The 7,089-nt window shown below is 35.9% G+C and overlaps 1 long non-coding RNA gene across 1 annotated transcript in view; it reads right to left on the bottom strand.

Annotated features, from left to right (window-relative positions):
• Positions 1–4,398: 4,398 nt before the first annotated feature.
• The window catches only part of LOC107047993, a 56,845-nt gene continuing 54,154 nt past the window's right edge, over positions 4,399–7,089 (bottom strand). The window contains exon 2 of the long non-coding RNA XR_001461661.1: positions 4,399–4,694. This is a non-coding gene — a long non-coding RNA (uncharacterized LOC107047993). The remainder of the gene's footprint in view (positions 4,695–7,089) is intronic.

The following is a 7,089-nucleotide window of genomic DNA, read 5'->3' as shown; positions in this document are numbered from 1 at the left end:
TATAGGATTTTCGTATATGATATTCGGATATTTCTATACGGATATTTTTTATACAAATTATTTCTATACGATTTCTATAGGTTTGATCCTATACGACCCACTGCCACATGTATAGAAACATTTCGTATGGAGTTGCGACATTTTTTTGCGTTTTTCTCTGGAGCGTTTAGACATCTTTCGTATGAAAACAAATATTTATGTAAAAATTTATATGTGGAAATAATTCGTATAGAAAATATTCGTATAGAAATATCCGAATATCATATACGGAAATCCTATAGAATTTCTATACGTAATCCGTATAGAAAATTTCTATACGATTTTTTCATACGTGTTGTGCTCAAGAATTTACGAGTAATTTTCAGTCAAATCTTTAAAACTCATTCTCCAATTGTGCATCTTCAGTACTCTTAATAGAAATAGTTGTTTCAGAACTCATTATTCAAAAATTCCAAACATTTGTGACAAACTTGCAGCAATTAGAACATCAAAGAAAAATTCTATTAAAAATAACGATATGTGGATATCGAAGGTAATTCACTGCACAAAAAAGAAAGAAAAATCGTTCACGACCTTGAAACGAAGCAAAGAGCATTGACCGTACCAAAGTGAAATTGTGGAATTAAACTGTGTTGTCTCACTAAAAGGAACTCGGATAACGAGACAATGAGAGTCTAAGTCTTCCGTGGGTGTTTCATTATTATTCTCCCTAGGTATAGAAGTTTAGAATATATTTTCTATGAGATGAAAGACTGTAACGGGAAATTGTGTTAGAATTCGTTCGTGGGAACTGGCGAAAGAGGCGCAAAATGTTTTCATAATCAGATCAAACACTACATATTATGGAAAAGTGAAACAATATTGTATGTTGATAGGGGTTATTCAGGGAAGATGGAAATTATAGGTAAGGGTTTGAAAAAAAATGTGAAAACGATCTTACTTTTTAAGTGTTTAAATCTGAGATATTTTGATAAAATGTGGCAGTATGAATTTCCTTCTTCCATGCATCATGAGTTTTTTTGCAAACATACGATGGTTCGTAGATTTTGTATATGCAGATTTATGATTCGTTCAGAAATGTGTTGAAGAATGCTGAGGGTACGGTTTCTTCTTGGAAAAGTTTCTTGATCGACTTTTTTTTTAACACCGGATTACTCGTTTTGCACATCAATAAGCGGATTCCCGAGATTAAATGCAGATTTCGATGCGATATGAAAAACTGATGAAATATACCATCTCCGGCATCTAACTTAAAATACCTGACAAAAGCTAGTGAATATCATTTTTAAAAGGCTTTTTGCCCAATATTCCTATGGGAATTTTTCGGCCAATAGAATTACATAATTCGATGCCACGTGGTACAACCCATCTGGTTTTCAACTGACAATTTTTGGATAATTTTCTCTGGTAGTTGCTATATGAAAACCAAGAAATCATTCAGTCGAGAAAACTTCTCGTCGAATTTGACAGATCGATTTCGTTTCGTGGCGCAATTCTTTTGGCCACAATTTGGATTAAAAAATTCTCTCCCCTCGGGTGCGTACTTGGGCTTTTTAGTCGGCGAAACTTAACATCTTCATTTGATTACAATGAAACATTCGTGACATCGAATAATTTTGAAAATCTTGGGTTATTATTGCAAAGAGCTCTTCATTTGTTTTACCCAATAGTGATTAAATTACTGTATCCAGTTTGTCCACGATCCGTTCTCTAGGCATAATCTGAGAAATATCTTTCGTGCTCTAAATATAAGCACGTATTTTCTACAATTTTTCATACATACAACAAAAATTGCCAAATTTAGTCCTCAATCTGCTCACTCAAAATTGTCAAGTTGCAAAATTTGGTACATTCCTTTCCATGCAATGAAGCTATTAGAAAATACCCGAACATTTTGAAAAATTTGGGGTATGCTATTAAAAATTTACATGAAAATGAGAATGACGCGAGACACTTTATGCCGCTCTAGGAGCGCCACTAGGAGACCAAGAAAACTGGCACGTACGGTTTAATTAGAACTATCTTTTTCCGAATTACGGATGAACTTCATGGTGATAGCCTCATTCGCAGTTGAACGAGTATATAGTTATCATATATTTTACACATAAAAATCCTTCATTCAACCAAAATCGTCAGAAAAAATAAAAGAATCAATTTCGCGATTTTTTCCTATCCAATGAATGTAAATGTAATGTCCCAGTCTCAGTGCTGTCATCTACGTTGAGGTTCTCATGTCATTAACGACTAAGCAACCTGCAGGTTGATTGAACCAATCGCTGCTTATTCGAAAATTAAATAACTAGAACAAGAAACTTGATTTATGTTTTAGAAAGTAATTTTCAATTTCATCAACACCTAGTATCTACTTCCTACTATAAAATTTCTAAAAATAGTTGGCAGTCTCAAATAAAATTTGACTACCAGATTTATCCAACTCGATTTCTCAGAAACCTGCTCCAATCGAAGAATTTATAATCTCTACGATAATCCTTGTTCATGCATAGTCCTCAGCGTAATAAGCAGTGAACGTTGACGGAATAAAAACATCAATGACAGCCATTTAATGCTCTGAAAATGCTATTGGCTTTATTACATAGCCGAACAATACACTCTATATCGGGTGGAGCGAGGAAGAGTTTGGGTAACTGGGTTACAACAGTGAGATCTCCTATCACCAATGACTCACAGTTGAATTTTATGAGAAAATGAGGATACCCAGCGTATCCAGAATGTATCTTGTTGCAATTCGATAATTCATCGAGGAATGCAAGTCATAGTTTTCTTAGAACTCGAGTGAAATGAATATAACCATAACTTAATCATTCCATCAAGTTTTATACGGAGTTTCACTCGCTCGGATGTTTCTTTCAGAAGGAATAGTTTTACAAGGCGACATTTCTGTTGATATAACACGAGATCAGGGTAGGCGGGGGCATTGGAAGGAGTATTCAATCATCCAAGAGGAAGAGGCGTGCCAAGATTCATGTCTGGGAGCTTAATTGAATTCGAAAACGACCCTCTCGCCACTGCTCATCTGAGCTTTTCAGTAGTACACGTGAGTTACAATAATCCTTTAATCTTCTGAATCCGATTCATTATATATTGGAATCACCAGATTTGACATGTTTATCACGGTTGATTTTTACAGAATTATATGCTGAAGCATTCACTGCAAAAACACCTGAATTTCAGATGTCTATACACGGAGAGAATATAAAATTAAAAATTACAATGTCAACATAGTAATCGAGGACCATACCGAAACAACTTTAAAATTTGATTTATGTTAAGCGAATTTTTACTCATGCCAGATTAAATTTTACCTTTATTCTATTACTTTCTACTATACCGACTCGCTATTTTTACTACGTTCAACAGTAAATTTTGAGTGTGGCGGCTATGGTCCTCGATTACTATGTTCCCACAGTAAAAAATGATTTTATATTTTTTGCGTGTACTTAAATCCCAGATATTTTTGATAGGCAATTGTAACATGTCTTTCGATATTCTAACTGAATTATCAACATATTTTCATCATTCTGAGAAAAACTATTGTACAAAGTTGAAAAAAAATTACCGCAATCGGTGGATATCAGAATCATTTGTTTTCTCCTACTTGAATCGTAATTCGAAGAAAGAATGTGAAACATACATTGAGTTGAAATAGATACAAGCTCTCTGACATTCCTCCGAAACATTAAATCATTCAGGGGAAGTATTCAAATATTACGTCACATGAGTAGGGGGGGGGGGCTATTATTTTGTGACGTTTGTCACGAAGGGGGGCGTGGAGCTCTCCTAGGTTGTGATGTCACATTAACTTTTGGCAGTTAATACGTAACATTGACGGCAACGAGGATGCAGAATGGTACGATAAAGAGTTAATTGATGAAGAAGATCTCCAGGCACCGGATTTCTCCAACGATGCCGGAGCAACGTCGCTCCTTTCGATCGAAACCCATATAGCTGGTCCATGGGAATAATTATTTTAATTTTTTTTTATTCTTGGAACTATCCCAAAGATTCGCAAAGAGAAACTCCGAATGCTGTGATAGTAACAATAGCATTGGTATGAAATAAATAATTCATTTCTCACATAATCTCATATTTTTTGTTCTCATTCTTGTTACTAAAATCCCATTTCATGAAAAAAAACTTTTTTTAAATCGCCAAAACATGGGGGGTCTTGGATTGACGTAACGCGTGACGTAATATTTGAATGCTCCCCAGGATCGAGACGCCCATCGATCATCACAATTTAGTCTGGGTTATCAACAATCCCATAAACTTCTCAGTTATCCCTTCCTCACCACATAATCAAAGTGGAACCAAATATCGATATCGAAAAATATTCTAATGTCCCTGTCATAGATTATAACCAGGTTGACAGAACTGATATCAGAAAGTAGACAAGAAAATTTTAATGAAAAGTTGTTAAACAGAAAATGAGCATTCACCACGACATAGCCCAGAATGCTCTCTAGAACACACGACGTCCAATGCGGCTATGTGGACTCGTGGATCAGCAACTAGGTTATTTAAACGTCTGCAGAGACAACACTATGGAATGCAATCGATCCTGGTGAGCTTGTTTTATTTTTGCTGGATGACCTCGACGCACTACTCCATTTCCACTGGCTTTTCAACGTCTAGAGTTTGGGGTCATTTCTGATAGTTTCCCCATCGGTACGTACCTGAAATCAGAAATTGACATTTTTTAAAACGATTTAATGTCTGGCACGGGTGGAGATTTCCATTCAAACTATTCCTCATATTTAAATAAATAATTTCTTCGCGCCATAAGTTTTTATGATTATCCAGAACAGCAAATCTGCTAAAAAATGTCGAGATACTTTTTGTTTTTTGGCGGAAAAATTCTCGAGAAAAAAATGTTTTCAACTCTTCACTCAACATAGCTTATTTACAAGATAATTTAATAATCTAACAAAGAATTAAATGGTCAATCTTGAGAGGGAAGTAGAAATCAACGGAATGGAATAAAACTAATTTATTTTTTATGTATTCTTTTACATGCATCATCCTCTCGAGTTTTTAAGTTGTGTTCCCCGGGCTAACTTGTTTCTCTACTCTGCCACATTACTTACCCCACCGTGCCTACTGTTCAGCAATTTCCGTACTAGTCATGTTCCTAAGCCATCACCCATCCAAGTACTAAGTACCCACGCTCAACAGCCCAGTTAGTCCATACACTTTTCCAGGTTACGGATGCACATGGCATTTCTTTAAGCCTCAATATCCCAGGAGATAATTGGAATAGAAAAAAATGCATTGAAGCATTCATGTTCAATTTGACAAGAGGAACATTATTAATTTGAACTATTTTTTCCTTCCTTGAATAGTTTCCGGGAAAACTCGTTTTCAACAATTGAATTGTTAATAACTTGTTTTTGCCTCATTTGTTGACAAAACAACCTTCAAAATAGGATTCTACGTATCAAAAAACTGAAAAATATCAAGTCAACCCCTACTAAGTCTTAATCGCCGAATTATTGTTATCGATTAAATGAAACTACTGATAATCATTATTTTTTCTGCTCATTCTGCGAACGTTTCGGATCAGGGTTTCAATAGTACTGAAAACGTTGAACATTTCCCATTCTATTGATGCAAAACAGTTGCAGAAAAAAGTTTGCAAAATAATCGAAACTTCTCGAAATAGGGTATAATAAAAATATCCTAAAGTATTACCTAAGTATTCATTAACTATGCCATGGATGCTGTCGGCACATAATTGTCATCACGTAATTAAAACGATGCCAAAACCTAATATTGGATGATGTATGGGGTTTAACTCAAAATCGGTATATATATATATAGTTATATATATATATATAGTTATTGAGAAATGGAAAGTCAAGTGATATGCGGCGACGTTAATTCCGATTGCGGAATTCTCGAGGACGTGGCGTCCGCCCCAATAACGTCGATGCGGGTCATCGATTTGGAATTTCGAAAAAACTCAAAACCTAGCCAGTTCCCAGGGGGAACAACATGAGTAAATATTGCGGAGAATTTTTTCGATCAACTTTTTTTTCATCATAACAGATTTTTTTCCCATCGTCGAGAAGTGAATTCCTCAGAGCAAGTGCGGATTTTATATCGCGTGCGCTGGGGCGAATACGTAATCTTTACGGATGATGCAGCGGGTTAGTCACCTCTTCAGGCGAAGTGTCGTGTGCCTTGAAAAGGAAGTCGATAACCACAGACTGCGAAAGACCACATGAGGAAGTAATGCAAACTATTATCTAGGAAGGAAGATATAGAGTATCAGTTTATGGGGCGTAATTATTTCTTCAATATCACGGACGATTAATCTTTCTAATTGTCAGGTTTCGTGGTATACTTCGAAGAATTTCATTTTAATCTTTTTACATTGGTGTGCATTTGTATTTAATTTCACATTGATACATTGTGAAAAAACTCCCTTTTTCTCCATAAAGTTAGCGGAACAATGTCGAAAAATGCACTCATTTTTTAACGCAATATTATGTGCTTTTTATGTGTTTTTTAGTGCCAAAACAAAAAAATTTGGTGCTGCAACCCTCCCGAAGATAAGGGTGGGGGTTGCAAAATAAGGGATGATTTCAAAAAATGATATGCCATAATTATATGCTTTTTACGTGCTTCCGATGAGCGAGAGGGAAAAGGCAGAAAGGGCAGTTGCCCAGGTAAGAATTGACGATAGAAACAGGGCTCATCAAGCCCTGGACCAAGGCTCGGAAATGCTCAATCAGGGCTGGGGCTCAGCCTTGGATCAATCCTCCTTCAGCCCTAAAATGATAACCTCGTTTCAGGCTTAGTCCGCAGGGCTTGAACGAAGCTCGGTGCCAAGGCTTGATTCAAGCCTTGAATTACCACATTTTAAAGGCTCAATCGAGCTTCGGCTAAATAAACTTGAGTATTGTTTACAGATATTTGTATAAACAATTTCTTATTGCTTCATAACCCTTTTTATGAATTTAGAGTAACCTATGAAAGAGAGTGCGGTCGGACCGTACATCACTGTTGCTAAGCGTTGTTGGTGATTGTGATTGTCGGTTAATTAACAATGGATGGGAAAAAAATTAT

Source organism: Diachasma alloeum, unplaced genomic scaffold, assembly GCF_001412515.2.
Source record: "Diachasma alloeum isolate Michigan unplaced genomic scaffold, Dall2.0 Dall_scaffold_00184, whole genome shotgun sequence".
Classification (NCBI taxonomy): Eukaryota; Metazoa; Arthropoda; class Insecta; order Hymenoptera; family Braconidae; genus Diachasma; species Diachasma alloeum.
Note: the sequence above shows the minus strand (reverse complement) of the source record. Positions and strands in the feature narration are given on the sequence as shown.